The sequence below is a fragment of the Camelus bactrianus genome, chromosome 4 (assembly GCF_048773025.1).
Source record: "Camelus bactrianus isolate YW-2024 breed Bactrian camel chromosome 4, ASM4877302v1, whole genome shotgun sequence".
In the NCBI taxonomy this organism is placed as follows: Eukaryota; Metazoa; Chordata; class Mammalia; order Artiodactyla; family Camelidae; genus Camelus; species Camelus bactrianus.
In genome coordinates, this window is record NC_133542.1 from 43,506,502 (window position 1) to 43,529,896 (window position 23,395).

The 23,395-nt window shown below is 34.3% G+C and overlaps 1 long non-coding RNA gene across 7 annotated transcripts in view; it reads right to left on the minus strand.

The window, feature by feature from the left end:
• The window catches only part of LOC123616261 (uncharacterized), a 556,494-nt gene that overhangs the window by 58,616 nt on the left and 474,483 nt on the right, over positions 1 to 23,395 (minus strand). For all 7 annotated transcript variants that reach the window (XR_012506409.1, XR_012506412.1, XR_012506411.1 and 4 more), the window contains one exon: positions 1,833 to 1,950. This is a non-coding gene — a long non-coding RNA (uncharacterized LOC123616261). The remainder of the gene's footprint in view (positions 1 to 1,832; positions 1,951 to 23,395) is intronic.

Below are 23,395 nucleotides of genomic sequence, written 5' to 3' on the forward strand. Positions count from 1 at the left end.
CTGGCCAGGCTCACCAAGAAGAAAAGAGGGAGGACACAAGTAAACAGACAAGAAAGGAAAATGGAGAAATTACAACCAATACCACAGAAATACAAAAAACCACAAAAAAATACTATGAACAATTATATGGAAGCAAATTGGACAACCTGGAAGAAATGGACAAGTTTCTAAAAACATACACTGAAGTGATATAGAATCACCAATAAAAAACCTCCCTGCAAACAAAAACCCAGGACCAGATGGCTTTATTGGGAAATTCTACCAAATATACAAAGAATTCACACTGATCCTTCTCAAACTCTTCCAAAAGATTGAAGAGGGGGAAATAGTCCCAAACTCATTCTATGAAGCCACCATCACCCTGATACCAAAACCAGACTAAGACACTACCAAAAAAGAAATAAAAAGGATCCAAACTGGAAGAGAAGAGGTAAAATTGTCACTATATGCAGATGACATGATACTATATATAGAAAACCCTAAAAGCTCCACACAAAAACTACTAGCGCTGATGACAGAATTTGGCAAGGTAGCAGGATATAAGATTAACATACAGAAATCAGTAGCATTTCTTTACACTAACAATGAAGTATCAGAAAAAGAGAGTAAAGAAACAATAAAATACTGAGGAATAAATCTGACCCATGAGGTGAAAGGCTTATATGCAGAGAACTACAAAACACTGATTAAAGAAATTAAAGATAACTTAAAGGAATGGAAAGATATCCCATGCTCTTGGACTGGAAGAATCAGTATTGTTAAAATGGCCATACTACCCAAGACAATCTATGGATTTAATGTGATCCCTATCAAATTACCCAGGACATTTTTCACAGAACTAGAACAAATAATCCTGAAATTTATATGGAATCACAGAAGACCCAGAATTGCTACAGCAATACTGAAGATAAAGAATGAAGCTAGAGGAATAAACTACTCACAGACTTCAGACAATACTACAGACCTACAGTAATCAAAAAGTGTGGTACTGACATAAAAACAGACATATGCATCAATGAAACAGAATGGAGAGCCCAGAAAACCCAAGAATTATGATCAGTTAATCTTTGACAAAGGAGGTAAGAATATACAATGGAATACAGACAGTCTCTTCAGCAAGTGGTACTGGGAAAACTGGACGGCAGCATGTAAATCAATGAAGTTAGAACATTTCCTCACACCAGACACAAAAATCAACTCAAAATATGTTAGACTTATTATAAGACAAGACACTATAAAACTCCTAAAAGAAAACATAGGCAAGCATGACTGAACATTGTTCTGAACACCAGAAATTGACACACTGTAATTGACTGTACTTCAATTAAAAAAAAAAAAAAGGAAAACACAGGCAAAACATTCTCTGACATAAATCTTAACAATATTCTCCTAGGGCAGTCTACCCAGGCAATAGAAATAAAAGCAAAAATAAACAAATGGGACCTAATTTAACTTACAAGCTTTTGCATAGCAAAGGAAACCATAAACAAAAGGACAATGTACGAAATGGGAGAAAATATGTGCAAGTGACATAACTGACAAAGGTTTAATTTCCAGAATATATAAACAGCTCATACAACTTAACAACAAAAGCAAATAACCCAAACCAAAAATGGGCAGAAGACCTAAACAAGCAATTCAATGAAGACACACAAATGGTCAAGAGGCACATGAAATAATGCTCAATATCACTAATAATCAGAGAAATGCAAATCAAAACTACAATGAGGTATCACCTCATTTTTCTCTATTTCATCCTGAGGACCTAATGGGACTACTGAAGGTAAAATTCTCATAAGCATGAAGTAAGTACCTTGTAAGACTGGACCTACCTGGAGTCTCACTCTCAAGCTGGTCCAAACTGAGCTTCCAACAATTCAGCAATTGCAGTGTAGGTGTTCCTAGCAGTACTGGCCTCAGCAGTGGGCTTCTGCTCTTGGACTTCTGCTCCTAGTTTAAAAAAAAAAAAAGGAACCTATAATTTGGGATATAAGACTCTATCTCCAGTTGGGGCAGCAGTTTGCCCTGTGACTTCAATTCACTGATGTTTCATATGTCTAAAAATAACTGTTGATTTTTAATTTGCTCATTTTTTTTCTTTCTGTGAAAATTAAGTAACAATTTTCAAGGTTTCTACATGTTAGATCAGAAACTGGAAGTTATAACTTTTTAAAGGCCTTTTCTTGTTAATTATTTTCTGTATTTATTTCTGCATTTATCTCTGTCCAATTATTTTTCTCCTGATGAAAACTTGTATTTTTCTGCCTCTGTAATTGCCTAGTAATTTTTGACTGGATGTTGGACATTGTGTATTTCACATTGTTCAGTGAAGGGTTTTGTTTTTGTTTTTGTTTTGCATTCCTTTAAAGAGCATTACACTTTTGACTGGGCAGACAGTTAAGTTACATGTGAGTCATATAATTCCTTTCAAGCCTTCCTTTGTAACTTTGTAAATATGTCCAGACAACCTTGATTTTAAGGCTAACTCACCTTTACTACTAAGGCCTGATGGATCATGAGGTATCTCCACTCTAGCTTTTAAGAATAAAAATTACTTCCATCCGATATGGATGCCAAAAATTTTTTACCCTAGGCTTTCCCATCTTCTTTCTCCAACTTTATGGAGTTTCACTGACTGTTTGTATAGATCAGCACTGAGTGAAAAGACTCAAAGTGGCTGTTCTGCCTTTACCCAAAACTTTCTCATTACGCAGCTCCTTCCACTCTCATATTCTGCCCCACAGGTTCACTCCCCTACAGCCTTCCAGAGCCTTTATCTCTACTTCCTTAACTCTGTTCGATTACCTGGCTCTGTCTGCATTCCCCATCCCTGTGCTGTGCCTCCAATCAGTAAGCTCTGGTATTGGTGAGACCACTGCATATGTTTTCTTCTCTTAGGGATCATCATCCTGCATGCCAGAAGTCTGAATAGTCTGATGGCATTTTTTTTTTTTTTTTTTTCTGGCTGCTAGTTATGGCCTGTTCCTACAGCAGTTACTTCTTCATGGACCTATGAAGATTCCTCTGTCTTCATTCACAACAAACATCTAGGCGTGTGGCCATTCTATCAATTTAAGAAAATGTTATTTGGGAAATGAAACTATCTAATAATTGATAATAACCAATAAAAGTAATTCTTGTTTCCAAACAATCTGTATTCCTTGTCCAAATATCAGTAATATGTCTTTATCAATGAAATTATCAAAATAAAGATCCAATATTAATCCATTTTAGATGATATATACATAGCAAAGGAAGTACCGAGTTAACTACCAACCAGCAATTAGAACATTTATCCTCATTTTTCTTATAAAGTGGAGAATCCTAGAAATACATATACCTTTCTTTCCTTTTTAAAATGGGAATTTATCTACTGTCCATTTAGAGAGATCTCTTTTTTTTCCTTAAGAGTTTATGGAATAGGGTAAATCACATCAAATCATCTCTTTACCCTAAATGCAAAAAAAAAAAAAAAAAAAAAGGGTACTATTCATTTGTTAGGCTTTACTACTGAACTCTATGAGGAAAAAAAATTTTTTAAAGAATCTAAATTATTTTATTTCCTACCATTTATTACACACAGAAAAACTATAAAATTAGGGTTGAATTTTTTAATCACTTCTTACTCCATGACAAAAAATGTGTATCTGTAAGGTTCAGGGTATTTCAGGATTTTTCTTTTCTTTTTTTTTTTTTTTTAATTTCAGGATTTTTCTTAGCCTATTACCTAGTATATACAAAATGACTGAGGAGAAGTGTCATTAAATCAACACTCTTTCCCTTCCCTATCGAGTAACTTCCCTGTGTCACAGCTCACATAATCCCAAATGAGCATTCTTCCATGTTTGATTCTTTGTATCCTTCAGGCTCAAAATTAGCCTTCTTTTCTTAAGCTCAATTTTTATCCACTAGATCCACAGAAAACAAAATCACTGTAATCAAAACCATTTAGCACTTCATTAATGTTGTCTGTTTGGTTCGGTGGGGTAATGTCACATGTTTCTATTTCCCTAGGCATTTTATTCTCACCTTGAGCCGTATGTCTGTCATTCATTTCTACTGTATCAAGCATGAGGTAGCCATGCTGACATTTCTAGTATAATGAAAGAGAAATATAAGCAATTTACCAGAATTCATAGTGATAGCTATCAAACCTGTATGCCAGGTTTCTGTATTACTGTTGAATTTACACTATCTCTTTGACATATATAAACATGAGAATGAAGATGAAAGACAATGTATATATTACATTAGTAATCAAATGTAGAAACAAAATAGACTTATTACATATCAAGACTGCCTCCTCCCCTGAGTCCACCATAGCAGATGCAGCTTCTATATAGATGACATAGTTTTTAAATATTATCTTAAATGTCCAAGTCTTTATGTCTTGAGAGAGATAGGTTTGGCATGGAGAATAATAACACATTTTTTTAACATCCAATATCTTGTCACATCAATTATCTTAGTAATGTTTGCTTTGTAACTATATTCCCTTCACTCCCTAAATATCACAGGCAGTCTGTAATACAGTTCCTGGACCTTGATTCAACACCGGGCAGAAATCTCATGAAAACTTTTTTTTTCTATAATGCATAACATGTGGATTTCTTGGCTTACAGAGAGACTTTAAGAAGGCATGATTCTTTAATAATATACCATAGAGAAAATGTTCCTTAAAGTATGCGTTAAGATAAAAATAATCTAATTATGTAATTACAGATAGAGAAAGAGCTCTATGTGGTTAGCCTGGATCTAACTATGATAATATGATTTTCATGAAATTGGCATAGGTTACCAATTGAGACCACAAATATTAGATTGCTCATCATAGGTGGGCTTTCTGTAAGATTTTAATCATGAACATCCAATGACTGCATCAAATACCAATTAAGTTTGAAATCAAACATGGTTATGTTTTCTATATTAAGCACAATTTAAAGACATCACATTTGATTCATATGTAAATATCTGGCAAAAACCTTAAAGCTACTTTTTGGCCCATTTTTCATCTTTGGTAGATGAGAACATATTTTGCCAATATGAGAAGCTACGCAATCTTATGGGTTTAGGGATTTGATCCAAATCCAGAAGATACTGTAGTCTTTGATATTGTTTATACTTAGCAAAGCATAATTTCTATTTTCTACCAATAAAACAAAACAAAACACGGACTTAGAGCCTTCTCTAAATAAACAAACAAGAACATAAATACTCAAAATATTTCGGGAGCCCCCAAAGAAAAAAAAGCCCTATAAATCTTTTTGGTACATGAAGTGTATCATAACTTAAAAACTTAAGGATTTAGTTTCCCTTAATATATGCCTGAGTTTAAAGATAATAAGGAAATAAGTACTCAAAAATAAGTCTGAGGTTCTATTTCAACTATATTATTTATAAAAGAGTTCATGAGGACGGATGACTTCAAAACAGAGCTGTGTCATCTTTTTCTAGTTCATGTAAAACAAATGGCAACACTTTAAACATGTGTCTGTCTTTCATAATATTTTGCATTTTTCCCCTCCCCATAAAACCTCAACTCATCTATAAAAATATTTATAACTAATGAAATTGCAGTCATCCAAACAAATTTAGACAACTACAAACTAGAAACTGAAAACTGTAACTAACTGAATGGATAATTTTTTTCACTTGACATTATTTTAAACTTAAAGTTAACAAAATAGATAATGTGGGACTATTATTCCTAGGTTTACACTATTCTAACCTGTGTTGTAAGGAATGAGGAATTAATGAAGAAATTCTTTCTTTTTGCTCAAAGATTTACAATTACAGTAACTTAGGAAGAATCAGTTATCTGTGGCTACTCTGAAGTAAAGTGATGTCTTTTGAGTGTCTAATTCTTTGGAATGAAAATGCACATACCTGGGCACAAGAATCTTAACTGTGGGTATAGTACAAATGTATAAGATTTGCTTTTTGAAATAAAAAATTCCTAGTGAAGAAATTCATATGAAAATAAACAGAGGGCGGGCAAATAAACATGTGGCCCATGGTTAACAAAGTAGGAAAAAATGACTTTTCTTGTTTCATATTTGAGAATGGTAACTATAGATGAAGACAATTTGCAGATTTTATTCCCTCCAATTCAGTAAAATATTTGATTTGTTAATTTTTAAAAGACACTTCATACTGAAGGCTCCAGTGAATAATATTTTCTGAGACAAAATTTGCAAAAATGTTTTCAGTTGTATTTATCTAGCAGAGCCTGACTCATTTTGTAAGTCGTAATTACTAATGTTTTCTTTTGGGAGGGTGGAGGGTTGGTAATTAGGCGTATTTATTTACTTATTAATGGAGGTACTGGGGATTAAATCCAGGACCTTATTCATGCTAGGCATGCACTCTACCACTGAGCTATATACGCTGCCCTCTTAATTACTAATGCTTTTGAGAACAGTTAAGTCTAAAAAAAAAAAGAAGTACCACATATATCACCTGAATTTGAGAATGTTTCCCAAATTAATTTCCACAGAAAATATATCACATGAAGAAATATAAGCTCATGGATTTTTATAGAGTTAGTATCCATTCTTTTTAAAAATTCTTCCTAGAGAAGTGGTCAATGAATTTTCATCTTCAGCTTTCAGGGCTTTTTAACTCTATGCACTACTGAGTCATGTTCTGCATCCTGGCCAGAAGCTGAATATCCATTTTTCATGAAGTAATCAGAATATAAAATTTCCCTATAAGGAAATTGCAGAGATAAAATAGCTCAATGGTAGGTTAACATTTCATTTTCAACTTTCTCTTCCTTTTCTTTCTTTTTTTTTTTTTTTTTGGCAAAACACCAATAGACCACTCATGTTAGTAAAACAGAGTCTATAAAAAACAGTACCACAAGCCTAATGTGAAACACAACAGTAGTATCCTGGACAATAACTCTGCTTTCTTATATATTTATTTTGTCCAATCCCACCTCAATAATTATGCTTCATTGAAATTTCACTTTCATTTAAATACTGTTTTATACAATTCATTTCCAGAGTTATACAGCTAATTTTTTCACTGATTAGAAAGAATAGGTATAATTTCTTTCCACAACGAAAAAAAGTATTTTTTCATTTGCTTTATAAGACTTCTCTTGTGACTCAATATTCTAAAGTAGCTTATGACATTGGCCTGTTAAAATCTAAATACTTTAAAGATTGAGTGATATTTAAAATGAATAATTTTTTGAACGCCTTAGCTTTTTGTTTTTTGAGGAAAAATAAGATGAAGAATTAGCCTTTCAAATTTATATCAAACTGCCAAGGAAAGTCACTAGGCCTTCTCAGAACTCACCACTCTCCATCTCCATGATTAAGGTAAGAGAGTTGACCTGTTAGTTCAGTTCTGTTTTCAGTTTCAGCAATGTCTTAATTGGAAAATTACAAAACAATGTTGTCATGCAAGACTTCCAGGGGTACATCTGTTTCCAATGTACAGTATATAATTTAATGACGAGACACTTCAGTGGTCTACCCACTGCAAATCTCAGTTGTTAAATATGTCTGGAGCAAGACCTCTTTAAATAGTAGGCACTTTTTTGGTACATTAATTTTCTCACACTCAGAAGCAGAAAATGTAATTCTAACTGTCACTTTGTGTAAAGCTCTGTTTACTTTAAAATGCTATTTACAGCCTAAGTGTCTTGTTCAAACTGATTAACTATAGTGGGATTTAAAACTTTTATAAAACCTATTTATTATGGCTAATGTTTTTAGAATTTTTTTCTTCCCTTCAGACTATGGTTTAAAAAATCTATCTAATTGGTAATAAAACACAGGTTCTCAAGGCAAATCTTGAAAAAGATAAGCTAACTGTATTCCAGAAGACACTGAAATTTTAAATGCAAGCCACAAACTTGGTGTAGAGCTACAAGTACAATCATAGAATGTAAACACTTCTCCAAGAGATTAGGAACGGAGAACCAAAGCCAAAACCAAAGCCAAAACAACCATCCCCAGACCACAATGGCCCAGTGGTTACCAACGGGATCTTCAATTATGATTCAACGTGGCTAACCACATGCTTGCTAAGTTGCTTGGTATCCAATGAATCTTTTACAGTGCATAAGGTCTAATTATATGTGGTTAAATGTGGTTTATCCTGTTTGGAACTTGTTTGACCAGTATTTCAAAGAGATAACAAATCTTGATGATAACCGCATATTTTACTAGGATGGTGAGGGGAAAATATCCCACTAAAGAAATACAAGTGGAAGAACTTTTATTAAAATTGTGAAAGTACTGTAGTCAGCCTCCATTTTTAGTTATAGAAAGATAGTACCCTGAAACAATCAACTCCTATCTTCATTTAGAATATCAAATAACTCCTGTATTTACAGTTAATACTATTCTATTGAGTTGAAAAAAAATATTTCCCAGTGAGATCTTTTTTTGCAGTAGGTAATCATGGGATGAATGACTCTCCAGCATAACAAAGAATTTAAAGAGAGCTTTCTTTAACATTAATTAATGAGCTTTTTTAAAAATATATAATTGTGACATAATCTTACAAGAAAAGTTAGAACCTCTAACCCTTGAGTCATTGAAAACCACTGCATCACAGGAGTTTCTCAAGCAAAATTACAGAGATGACAGCTGAAATGACTAAAGGTTGATTTTGTCCTTGTTTCTTTAATTCAGTCTCTTAACTCTCCTACTTATAGGGCATCATAAAGATATTCTCCATATGTTGCTTCTCAAGTACCTATGACATAATTTTTCTGTAATCGGCTCTTCTCTAACAATTTAGTATTTTCCTGATATCCCTTCCCTGACTTCCAACCACTATGCACACAGAAAATACACACACATCTTAAATGAGTGACTAAATTCTTACCTTAGAAACTTAATTTTGCTGGAAAAATGCATAAGATTCTTCAATGAAATTTAGATTATTTTTCAAATTATCTTATTCGGATGACTGTTAAAGATATAAATTTGAGTATTGTCAGCACGTAGCTGGTATTTAAGCCAGTATTTGGATGAGATCATTAAGGGAATGAGTGTAAGTGAAGAATAAGAGCATCAAATATTGAGCTCAGGAGCAAAGCAATGACAACCAGAGATGAGGAGAAGCCAGCAAAGGAAACTCAAAAAAAGTACTGAATGAGGAGGAAAAAGCAAATTGTGTGGTGACCTATAAGACAAATGAGGCCATCAGATCAAGCAAGATGGAATGATCAACACTGTCAGATGATACTGTGAGGTCAAGAAGCATGAGAACCCAAAACTGACCACTTGCCTAGCTGTATGAAGGTTATGGGTAAGCTCAACAATATCATTTCTTGGTGGAGTAGTGGGGGCAAAAGCCCAACTTGAGTAGATTTAAGGGACTTGTAAAATAGCAACTAGAGACAGCACATACAGACATCTCTTCTGAAGAGATTTACTGTAAAGGGGAGTAAAGAAACATGACGGTAGCTGGCAAGGGAAGTATAGTCAAGAGAAGTCCTTGTTCATGCATAGTAGTGTGCATCTGTTAATCCCATATTCCTAATTTACCCCTCCCTCTCCCTTTCCCAGCTGGTAACCATATATTTGTTTTCTATGTCTGTGCTGTTTCTGTTTTGTATATAGATTCATTTGTATTATTTTTCAGATTCCACATATAAATAGTATCATATAATAGTTGTCTTATTATGTCTGACTTCATTTAGCATGGGGAATTACATTAAATATCTTGTAATAACCTATAATGGAAAATAATCTGAAATATATATATAACTATATATATGTGCACACATATATATACATATATATCTGAATCAATGCTGTATATCTGAAACTAACACAATATTGTAAGTCAACTACATTTCAAGAAAAATAAAGAGAAGCTCTTGTTTAAAATGAGAGAATAGCACAAAAATAATCTAGAAGAGAGGGAAAATAATAATATAGGAGAGAAATGAGAGATTTGTGGAAAAATGTCTTGAGCAGACATAAGGTGTTCTGTATCTAGCCTACCAGTTGAGGAACTGTATTTAGAAATAGGGAAGGAAGAGCATGTGGATGCAGAATCTGGTACAGGGAGGGATACGGGGGTGGACGCCAACAGAAATTCTCTTCAGATTGCTCTAAATGTTATAACCTGAGAGTAAGCGTGGGAAAGGAGGTTTTGAGGCAAGAGGATAAGGTATGAAACTTTTTTTGAAGAATGAATGAACTAGAGATATGCCATATGACTTTCTAACAACTTGGTTTGAACATTATTTAAAAAGTTGCCGCTAGTTTAAGAAAATCTATTTTCATGATCAGAAAGTGTAAGAAGCTTAACCCTACTACAGCATTAGTCTCATTCCTTTTATTTCTGCTTGATTATAGAACACTCTAAACATACACAAACTAGAGGAAATAGTATAATAAAAACTTATGCATCCATCACCCAGTTTCAATAATTACCAACCTAAAGTCAGTCATCATTTTCCTTCTTTTTAAATATTTTAAAACAACACACATATGTATATACATACACATATATAATAGTATATCCTCTATATCATTTTATTTAATCTGTAAACATTTCAAAATGTATCTCTAAGTGAGAGATACTTTTTAAAATAAATATTCCATTATCATACCAAAAATAAAAGAAAATTCTTTAAATATCCATTCATTGTTTATACTTCCCTAATTTATTTACTTTAATTGGGGTCTAATTAAGATCATAACTTTGCAATTGGATAATTTCATTTTCAAACATCCTTAATTCTGTAGTTTCCCATCCACCTGATTATATTTCTTTAAAATGTTTTCATTATTATTGTTGAAGAACCTTGTTTGTTCATTGTACAGAGTTTACAGCACTCTGGATTTTGCTAACTGCATTAACTATGGGGGATTTAATATGTTCTATTCCTTTAGTTTTTTATAAATTGATAATTAAATCTAATGGTTTGATCATATTCAGGTTTGATTGGGCAATTTGTTATTTCATAGGTGGTAATATGTAATCAAATAAGGGGTATATAATATTAACTGTTTCTGTTTTCAGCTATTTACAATTGCCTAGATCTCTTAATTTAACTGGAGTTACAAAATCTTCACATTCTACCATTTCTTCATTTATTAGCTGAAATAATCCCAAAGAGTAAAATGTCACCTTATAACTAGTTACTCATCCTGAAGTACAGTTCACATAGAAAAGATTAGAAAAAATATCTTGATATTTTCCATTACATGGAAGTTTTCCAAATAATCATTTGGTTCCCTAGGATCCTCATAGGTCACCTACTAATGTTTATTTCAGTATTGCTATACACTCATGGATGTAAACAAATCTGATTCATTTCAACCTGTTGCCTTACTATTAATGATTTCCAAATTTCTTCTCTTTGACTACTGTCAAGCTATACAAATTGCCTTCTGAGTCTTTTTAACCTACATCTTTACAGAATCAGATGATAGTTGCCAAACCCTGAAAGAATAACCTGAAAATTTTGTGCTTTTCACTAATGCAATGGCTACAAATATGGCACATTTTAAAGTTTAATCTGCATGACTAACACTTTTCTATTCCTTTCTTTGTCTAGGCCAAAGTATAGCCATTGGGCTGACCACCTGGCTTTGTAAATACAGTTTTATTAGAACTCAGCCACACTCATTTATTTACATATTATCTATGACATCTAACACAGCCTCAAAGTAGAGTAGTTGCACACAGACTATACAGCCAACAACCCTTAAATATTTACTATCTGGCCTTTAACAGAAAAGTTTATTGATCCATGGTCTAGACAATTAGCATCATAAATCATGCCCTTATTTTAGTGTTTGCCAGTTTCTGTGAAATAAATGCCCACACCTTGCAAATTCCAACATGATAATCACTGAAAGCACAGTTGGGAAGAAATGCACATCAACACACCATTATTTCTGTTTTCACCATGTAGTTTACAAATGGCATAAGTAACTTCAGCAGCACAGATCATAGCAAAATGTAGTGAAATAATCAGAAGTTGATGAATTTTAAGAATGCATTCCTTCTGCTTTTAAGATTATTCAGTTATAAGTTCATACAATTTAATTTTTTAGTAATGACTTTGTGTAACTACCTGATCAAAAGGTACTGAGAACTTAATAATCAGCTCTCAGAAACTGATATAAGGTGGCTCCAGTTCATTTCTTATATCCCACTAACCATCTCTTTAGTTGAAGCATGAGTTTTGATTTTGAACACCTAGTAGAGACATCCACTGCCCTATTGATAGTGTGTTTTACCGTCTGGCAAGGAAGCTATGAATTAATAGTCTCAAGCACTACGCCTTACACAGAAAAACTTAAAAAACCCAAATACTCTAGTGTGATTACATATTAAGACTATATGTAGTCATAAAGGTACCTCCTGTAGAAAAAGAACAATTTGGCTACATCTAAAGGGTCTCTGAGATTTGAGAAGACTTGGTTGAAAGGAAGTATTGATGAATTTAAGAAAAAAAAAATGTACTGAGACTTTGAAATGCTGTTTCTACCAGCTGGTTACCATATGCACTTCCCCAAAAGTCCAGCCGTAAGTGGTTTCCTAGGGTCAGAGTGAAGGCTATGGAGCATAAGAGTGAAGTCCCACCTTTTGCCAAATAAAAGTTACTGGTTTATCAACAAATTTAAACCACCAGAGGCTGGTCACAGCCTCTCCACCTCAAGCACGTCACTAGTACTTAATTACAACTGAATATGAGATTTAGCCCTCAAGCCATCTCTGGTGTCGTATCTCACAGACTTTTACATTTACACTTTTTTGTTTGTTTTCAGTATGCTGTAGATTTTTAAAAGAATTTTGTAGAGTCCTAGAATAACTTTTGAAAAATCTTAAGCTTTTCTTGGCAGAAATAGAATAATGCTCAGAGTTCCTGCATTTCAATACTGGGCAGGTAGAGACTGTGAGAACAAGCAACCAGTGCAGCTAATACAATGGAAATACAGAGCATATTTGAAACTTGCAAGGAGAATTACCACTCAGATTTATCATAGGCTTGATTTATGGTGGGTATCCTTGAGTCTACCCAAATACCCTTCCCCTTGTTAAACATATTAAACCAAAGATTTCGGCTGAGATAAAGAATTAGAGAGTTCATAGAGCTATATTTTAAGTAATATTCATTAGATAAAATGTGAGAAACCTTCCCACATTATGGCTTGTGATCCACAGAAATCAAGAGGCAGGACCTCTTCATTCTAAAGACCTGACAAAGTGGTTTTCTTTGATCAAAAAATGAACCAGACACTAAAATATGGCCATGGAAGAACTTAAAGGAGGGAGATGCTCAAACCCTCCCAGAGTCTGCCATTCAGTCCAGCACCTGAAAAGAAATGATTCACATACAAAGGCATTACCATGTGAATGGTGTTTCCGCACAATTTCTGCATATGCTGCCTTGCATTTTTATCAAGATGACAAACATACACCAGCGTGAGAAAGCAGGTGCCTTTTTCCCCCATATCTTTTGAACATCAGTATTTCCCAGCAGTTAACCGCATGTGATAATGGCCAGAGCACAGAAACGTTTTGATTTAGATCCAAACTCTTCACCCAGAAGCAGCTTTTTGTTGTATATTTTAAGCTTGGCGCTTTTGATCCAGATTTCATTATATGGCAGATCATTTAAATAAGAAGGCAAAGAGGCTGATTGAGGGGGAACTTCGTAAGATGTTGGAGTCTCAAAGAATATTTCAGCTCAGAGGGATTTCTTTTTTGGAGCCAAATTCAGATCCCACCTACTGAGTTAAAGCAATTAATTATTAACCACAGACATATTAAAATTACAAGATATCAGGTTGACAGCACAGTGCAAGGAGCCTTCAAATTGCGATTTCCCAACTTAATGACGATGATAAGACAGGACTGAATGGTAAATTGCTATTGCTTTCAGCTGAAATTTTAAAAGTGCTGTGTCCTGATCACTTGTTACAGAGAGCTGCTATTCATTCAGCAGCACTCCTAGCAGAAATAAACCCAGGGTCTGGTGTGGTGGCAGCTGAGATGCTAATTCACAAGACAGCAAGCAGAGAGAAGCTGCTAAGTGGCACAGTGGGTTAATGACACACTACAGTGCTTCACCATGGGAGACATATGGGTTGAATTCTGGCATTGTTCACAAGTGAAAATTGGTTTACCAATCTTCCCTTGGTCCCTGGTGGACAGTTGTCCTTGTCCTAGACCTCCTCAGATGCTGTCCTAATTTTCTGCACAGGAGAGGCTCAAGTCTGGAAGAGCAGGAGGGTTACTTATAAGAGTGCAATTGGTTTGGCAGAGTCAGAAGAGGAAATGGGCCCAATACCCTCCTTCTTTTAATCCAGTCCCTACCAGTATCTCATTTTCACAAGCATGAAAATCCATTCAGAGCAGCAAAGGAAAGAAAGGCAATAAACAAGGCCAATTTCCTTTCTGATAAAACTACATCCCCAAAGAGCTAAGAGGGCTTAGCATCAATTTATTAAAACGGGGATATTTGTTTGCAGCAGGCCTTGCTCTTAGTTGCAGGTAATGGGAATAAAAGTTTAAGGTAAGTGGAATAGTTTAGTCAAAAATATATGCATTTGCTAGAATAACTGCATAAAATATGACTGTGTGTAACTCTTCTCATTATAATACTGATGCTCTTAGTATCAAGAGAATGCGTACAATAACACAATTTTCTAATATATTTGTGTATTTTAGAAGATAGTTTTTCTCAGCTTAAATAAGTGCCCTTGCTTTAAGAGAAAGACATTCACTTAATTTATTCCCCCATGAAAAAAATCACCAGGAATAGACATGTAAAAATTACAAACAAAACAAAATGATGAGAGAAAAAGAAATTTAATTAAAAATCTCAAATGTAAGGAACTCATAGGGGAAACAGGAGGAAATTACATAAGTGGATAATACTAATCTTTTCTAATTCAGAAAATAAAAGGTTTGGTAATAGAAACTGAAGCATTCAGGAAAGAATGAAATGAAATTTTAAAAAAATAAGGAAAAAATATCTAGCATAAAAAAAGATATAACATTTAATAAAATTAAAGTTAAATATCTATAAAAGACTTTTTAACCTGACAAAATAATGAAAAATAAAATGCTGAAATAGTCTGCGGATTCAAGCTGTTCAGATGTTTTCAACCTCTACAATCACTATTTTCTGAGACTATTTAATATACTCTTCCATTAATTCTCACTTTAACCAATTATTCCTCCCCAATCATATATATATATATTTACTTTTAACTGGTATTGGCAATAGCTCATTGATTCAGTATTAAAAGAATATACACAGGAGGCAAACATTTCAGAAAGAATCAAATAGAAGATAAGAGATTTATAAACATCAAATAGAAATAGACAATGGAAGAAAAGCTCAAATGTAAAGTTATTTGCCTGAAGAATAATTTACTTTTAATTTACTTTTTCCAGCAGCCATGATCCCTAAGGATGACAGATGCATCCAGCCCACATTTTCCTTCCTTTGGAACTTTGGCTCATCCTCACTAAGAACAGTCAACTTTATGAAGCAAATGCTACCTATTACTCACATCCAACAAGACTCTTATTCACTTATGGTCAATATGTCCCTCAGTTCCCATTTCCATTCCTATACCCAAAGCAAGTTTCCAAATGAGCTTTCAAAATCCTGTTCTCACATCAGTCTCATCTCTCTCTGGATTGCCTCCAACCTCTTGGCCCATTCAAATTGAATCCATTTTTATTCCTTTCCTACATCTGTGGTCCATGGTGGTCTCTTATTCCTGTAACAACTGACTCATTAGGAATTATAAAACAGCCCAAATCATGCCTTGGAATTTCCTATGTGACTTTACATGGTTATGAATTCCTCATGTGTCTTTGTCTAGTCTCTTCAAATAAACTTTAAGAGAAAGACAGAGACACAAGATAGTTTTTCAATAAACATTTTGAGATATTTCTCTTTTGACTTTACATATTTATTTTGATATACCAGAACAGCCAGCACAGTGCCTTGCCCAGAGGAGTAACTTAATAAATATGTTTGAATGAATGCTCACCATAAAATAATTACAACTTCTTTTTCTTTGTTAACAGATTATCCTCCCCAGTTCTAGTAAGATATTTAAAACCTTCATAAAATTTAAATGGAACACAAAGCAGAACCATTTAATTCTCTACTATTAATCTGATGATGACAGATTTTAAATGTAATAAGACTTCATTTTGATTTTAAAATACTTCATTTAATACTATGAAAATTATGATATAATTCAAGTGCAATTTTGGATTCTTTCAAAATACACTGTGACAAGTTTAAAATTATTTAAAAACCTCCAAGACCTTTCCCTACACAGAGCATAAGATAAGAGCAGTTTCTATGTAATTTCTAGCATAGCAGAATGTCAATTAGAAATATTTATTCATTAAAGTACTTGGAAAGACAACATGGGCTAAATATATCCAAAGTTTAGATGATTTGAAACACTGAGATGTTAAGAACAGCAGCTCCATAATTGGTGGGACTTTGGTCCATCTACACTCTTCTAGGGCAAGTAATTTTAAATAAAATGAATAGGGCAACTACTCGTAGAAGAATAATTTTACTGGAATGAAAGAATGTTTGAAGAACTACAGAGCTATCCCTTTTCTGTGCCTTTATCTACAAATGTTGAAAAACTAATGAAAGCAGGCACATTACCACGTACCTCCCTACTGTCTTACCTAGTTTAGAACCAGTCTGTTTTTTCCTAAAATACAAGACAGTCTTCCTTTCATAAGATGCTCAGAGTCTGAAGAAGTATAGTGCTATCCTTGCCTGTCTCAAACTTCAATGCCTCTCCTTCAACATCCATTGTACAGGTTTCAACTTCACATTTCCTCACAAGAGAGGGAGGAAGGAAAAGGAAGGAAGGAAGGGAAAGTAACTAAAGGAAGAAAGGAAGAAACTCAAGGGGAGAGGGGTGACCGCTGGTGGCACAATACATTTTAGGAGATGTATCCACGGTACAGCACTGGAGCTGGGGGCAGTAGACAGCAGACTGAGAACACATAATTCTATCTATGGGCAAGCACTTGGTCTGGATGGATCGCTTCAAGAATCTGTTGTCTTAAACAGAAACAGCAATAACAGCAATGAAGTGAGCTATAAAATTTCTGCAAAACAAGGAAAAATAAATATCTGAAATGATTTTCTACAGCCAAAGTCATCAACCAGTGTACGGTAGCCCATCTAGATGCCGCAGACAGACTACAAGTGGCTGAAATTTATTCTTCTCAGTTCTCAGGGTGACTAGGCAGAGCCTGAGGTAGCTGGAACCCATGTAATAGTCCAGTCGGTTTGCCCTGGTTCAAATGTTAAGAATGATGCCAGAAAAGAAAAAAAAAAAAAAAAAAAAAAAAAAAGAAGAAGAAAGAAAGTCTAATAAAATTATTTACCATTCTCAGTAGTATCCAAGTTGACATGATTTCTATGAAAAGAAAAAACTTATGATTTATTACTTATATTTGTTTATGCTACCCTGGATTCAAACATGAGGTTTCCAGATCAAGACAGATTATTACTGCTTACAGTAATATCTGTATCAGTTCCCTATACGCTAGTTAATTTCTTTCCTTCTGAGGTGATGCCAAATGGACAGGATGGCACATATGGGTGTCGTACAACAGGAGAGGAGCCCTGAAATTAGGAATCAGGGAGTTAATATATGCTGTCCAGTTAACATCCTTCCCTCCTGAGAAGAGAAACGAATCTCCCTAGTGCAAACAAATCCTCCTTGGCTACAGAAAGGGAAGATCCCTGGGTTCTTACACTTGGGTAAGTAAATAATGGTCTCTACATGAGCTGTAAGGGAACTATCTCCAGGTTTACCTTTCCTGGTACATACCCAAGGCTCCATGTTTCTTTCCCTTTGGAATGCAAAGTTACCTCCTGGGGAGGTAACTCTCTGGAGTTCTCACTATCTTTTCAGACTTTTTAACTTACAATACTTGTCTATTAACTCAAATTTCCATTTTCCTTGGTAAGACGGCCCTAACCTTGCAGAAATATGAAAATATTCATATTGCTTTTTGACAAAAGAAAGAGGAAGAAAACAGACTGAGGTAAAAAGATGCTTGAAGGCAATGAAAGAAGAGTTACAAAATCTGGATTATAAATAATCAAATTCTAACAAAAATTTTTTTACCTGAACAAGAAGACCTACAGAACACAATCAGAACCATGTGCATGAAATTAGACATGCAGAATTAAATATGGGAACGCAGCTAACACAATACGGAGAATGAGAGCAATGAGCTGATGTTCTGTGAGGAGAGCAGAGATGGGGAGAGAACCCTGAGGAATACGAGCACGACTGGGAAGAAGAGCACTGAAAGGCTCCCAAGAAAGACTGTCTGGAGGACTGAAAGAAAAACAAGGACTCCGCAGTGTCACAAAAAGTAGGAAACTTTAAGAAAGAGCAGGAATGTCGAACATTATTTTAAGCAATTTAACAGGAGCAAAATGGTCAAGCATAATAATGAGATACTGGCTAAAGTTCATAGGAAGGAGTCTGAGGTACAAGCTGGATTAGAGCTCTTTGAGGAATGACTAGATGAGACCAAAGGAGTGATACAAATTTAATTTTCAAAAGTAATTAAGCTATTAAGAAACAGGCAAGAGTAGGTAAATAATTGGAAAAAGAAATGGTGCTGAGATGTTTTAAAGTGTCTAAATGCCACTGACTATGTAACTCACAGAGTAAGGGTCTCAAGGACGGTTGGAGTTGGCATAGAGAAACTATCAGTGGGCAGGAGGGAGAAGACAGAAAGAGGAAATGACAGGCAGATATATTTTTAGGTTTAAGAGCAGAAATTTAAGAGACTCATTTGCTGATGGCTTTATTTTCTCCATAAATTCGAAGGTGGGCCAAGTGAGAAAATGGAATCACGAGAAGAGCAGATAACTATCAGTACAGATGCTATAGAGAATGGAGAAGTGGGACTTAGAGAAACAAGGAACAACTGCTAGGCACCAATAAAGTTGGGAAACACTGTGATTTTTTTTTAAGCAGTACTCAAAAACTCAGGAACAAGAATAAAGAAGTTGGCCTGTTGAGCTGTTCAGGATTGGTGTGACACAAGGCAATTGTGACCAATGGACAATGGGTAAATAGATATAAGGATATTGGAAAGAAAAAAGGTTGATGTTACAAGTTTTCAAAAGAGGCGGTTTTGCTCCCCAGAGGATATTTGACAAAGTCTGGAGACATTTTTGACTATTATAACCTGAGAGGGGGCCACTAACGAAATCTAGTTGGTAAAGGTCAGGGACACTTCTAAAGATTCTACAATGCAAAGAACAACCCCTCACAACAAAGAATTTTCTTGGGTCAGAAAATATAAATTGATTTACCAATCAAAAGAAGTTAAAGGGGAACTTACAGGAAGAAATTAGAGGATCAGAGCACAGAGTGTCCTATGAGGTTATAGAGCAGAAATATGTCAAGTGGGGAGAGGCAGAGAGGGAGAAAGGGAAGGAGGGAGGGAGAGAATGGGAGGAAAGGAGAAGGAGAGAAAGAGAGAACATAAATGAAAGGGGGGATATGAAGGAGAGAAAGAGTGAGAGAATGAGAGAAGGCTGTAGCCCTAGAGTGACTTATTTCTGTTATTCTTTCATTATAGAACACTTCAGAGTTGGAACATTTGAGCTGATAACAAACATGTGACCATAGAAATAAGAGGCTCAAGCAGAGTAGAGGTGAAGTTCACCAGAGATGAGCAATTCAAAGATCTTTTGTATCACCCAGAATAATGGCTAGGCTAGTGGGAGTGAGAAAGATAGTAACATAAGTGCTACAACCTTTACTGAATGAAGGATGTGGAGGAAAGGCTGTGACCCAGCAAAACTATTTGTTTATGTATGAAGTCAGCATAAGTAAAAGATAATTAACATAAATAAAGCACAGCTCATCTTTGAGAGGGAAATGAAAAGGAAACAGCACAATAAAAAAAATTGCTAAAGGAAAAAAAAATAGTAAGTTTTCACTAAGGCCATTTTCCTATACTTTCTAAAATCAATGTTTTTCTTTCATAAGAATAAAAATCAGAAAACACGAGAGCAAGAGAAAATACTTGAAAAATGAAATAAACAGTGAAACATCGGGAGGAGTGACTTCATATAGCCCATGAACTGGAATGTGAGTAGTATCCACATTTAAAATTATTCAGGATCATGTGAAAAGTTTGATGTCAACTAGTTTTTCAGAATTGGTATCATAAATGATTTCCAGTCTAAAAAGATAAGAACTGGGGGGTATACTCGGTGGTAGAGCATGTACTTAGCATGCAAGAGGTCCTGGTTTCAGTTCCCAGTACCTCCATTAACCAAAAAAAGTAAATTAAATAAAGTAAAAAAATGAGAAGTAAATCAACACATTTAAAAATTTAAAAATAGGTAAGAATGCAGAAAACAAAATAATACAAGATACTGAGAATAAAAGTGTGCCATACTTCTGAGAGGACAAACTTTGTAAAATTATCTCTACCCATTTACTGGGCATAAAACTAAGCTTTGATGAGATTTTACGTTATTCAGTAAAAAAAAAAAAAAAAATCATTGCTCAGTAGCACAAAATTCACTACTTAGAGATAAAATTTCGTAAGAAATTCTTTGCACTTGTGTGGTGTGGTATACTATCTATTCATAACATTCTTCTTTTGAGAAATTCTAATAAGCACCCTGATAATCTCGAATAAATAACTTAGGATGAAACACTCCACTGATGTCCTTTACTTATATTTAACATTTACTGCTTCTTCCCCAAAACCCCTGGAGTATAAGAACAATGACTATGTGGCTCAAAGATTAAGGGGAAATTTGTCTAAAGTTATCTATGTAGTGTTGGCTATTGACAATGAAGCAGAATACTGGATATATATTCTCTGTCCTCTCTGCATTTCAGCACAGAATCACCAATTCTTGCACTACAGATTAGAAGAGGAAGAGTCAAGAGTCAAGAGTCAAGAGTATGCCAATTGAGCGTTTTGAAATGAAGCCCAGAAACATTCAGTGATACTGGTTAATCTAATTGCAAAATTACTTATATCATATTCAAAAGATTTGGGGAATGGAGCTTCTGCATCCTGCAGTATTTTGTAATAATATTTTGCACATGGATTTATGTGCCATAGTTTTCTGTATAAAATCAATAATCAACAAAAATATATTTTACAATATTTCCTTTTTATCTAAAAACCTCCTTAAAGTTGTCAATCCCCCCAAATTGTGACAACATTCTTAGAAGCTTTACTATGAGAAGGATCAGAGTTCCGTCACAGAAAAGTTCCATTCACGCTTGCAAAATAAAACATAAAAGCTTCCTGGTAAGGTATTTTGGAGTTCATGCCAAAAGCACATCTACCGTTAGACTTGCCCACCAGAGAAATATGTTGACTAAATCACTGAGATATTCTCCAAGGAAGAGCTTACACAGATCCAGCCACTGCATCAATTTACCCCCTAGCTAGAAATGTACAATTTGCTGTAAAATCAAAAGGGAAAGGCAACTATTTATACTATATTCTCTTGAATCAGCTGTACATACTAAAAGGGATTAAAAGATTTTTGTGAATATTGCTGTGGAGAAACAAACAAACAATAAATAAACAGTATTGCTATTTATTTAAATTTCATGAAGCCAGGTGGTAACTTCAATGACTAAAAGATGACTTCTTTGGGGCTACATTCAAAACATATAAAGAACTCACACAACTCAACAGCAAAAAACCAAACAATTCAATTAAAAAATGGGCAGAAGATCTGAACATTTTTCCAAAGAAGAAACACAGATGGTGAACAGGCAGATGGAGAGATGCTCAACATCACTAATCATCAGGAAAATGCAAATCCAAACCACGATTAGATACCACTTCGCAACCATTACAATGGCTATTCTCAAAAAGACTAGAAATAACAAGTGTTGGAAAAGATGTGAAGAAAAGGGAACCCTTTTGCACTGTTAGTGGGAAAGTAAATTGGTGCAGCCACTATGGAAAACAATATGGAGGTTCTTCAAAAAATTAGAAACAGAACTACTGTATGATCCAGATATTCCAATTCTGGGTATTTATTTGAAGAAAATGTAAACACTAACTCAAAAAGATATACATGCACCCCAGTGTTCACTGCAGTATTATTTACAATAGCCAAAATATAGAAACAACCTAAGTGTCCATCGATGAATGGATCAATGAGGAAGATGTATGTATGTAGGTAGGTACGTATGTGTATATATGTATGTGTGTGTGTATGTGTATACATATAATTTAGCCATAAGAAAGAATGAAATCTTGCCATTTGCGACAACATGGATGGACCTCCAGGACATCATGCTAAGTGAAATCAGTCAGAGGAAAAATGATCTTTCTTATAGTGGAATCTTTGTGTGTGCATGCGTGCGTGTGTGTGTGTGTGTGTGCGTGTATGTGTATATATATATATAAAACCCAAGCTCATAAACATGAATACAGAGAACAGGAGAACAGACTGATGGTTTGCCAGAGGAAGGAAGTGGGAGTAGGAGAAACGAGTGATCTGGTTTTTTATTCCAGTTTAAATAAGCTGAATTTTTTAAAAATTTATATTATGAAACTCTTTGATGCTAGGAATCAAGGTATACTTTTACTATGCTCACAGTTTAAAACATTTGATAGTAAATTACTAAAAAAACTAGTTTACATGGCAACAAAGAAAAAATTTAATACATATTTCCACTTATAAAAATAACAAATCTAGCTGGAGAAATAAACCATGTCTTTTAAGTAAATCAAACTTTTTCAATTAAACTTTTGGTTAACAGCTAAATCAAGACTGATTTGGATTCTACCTAATAAAACTGAAAAAGGAGGGGAAAATAAAGACTGATTTGGGATGTAGCTGTACAGATCATCAAGTAGAGCTTTTACAGATCAGTCTTCTTTCTATGATATTGTTTGCTAGTCTCTGATTTGCAAAAAAAAAAAAAAAATTCTTTGATTTTCTGTTTTTACACAACCACAAATTTTTTAAACTCAAACGAAATAAATAAATCCCAACATGACATCAATATTCATATTTATTGCTTAGAATTTATCAACTCCTTGCTGTTCTTATATAGGGAATATGTGTTTTCAAAACTGACCTGGACCAAGCTTATCAAAAGATCGCTCATAATATAAGTAAAGAATCCCAAGTGATCACAACTCACTGTAAAGCATTTTTTTCTTAAAGATCTTACTTTCTATTGTTAGAAATAGGAATTTATCAGGTATAACTTTAGATTTCCAATTAATATAACAAAGGGAACAAATTTGTTAGAATAAAATTTTACTTCCAGAGAATAAACTACTTACGAACTTCTCTAAAAATACTCTGACATTTTTTCCTAATTATTTGCATCACAATGATTTCCAGATATTGTGACAATAAATC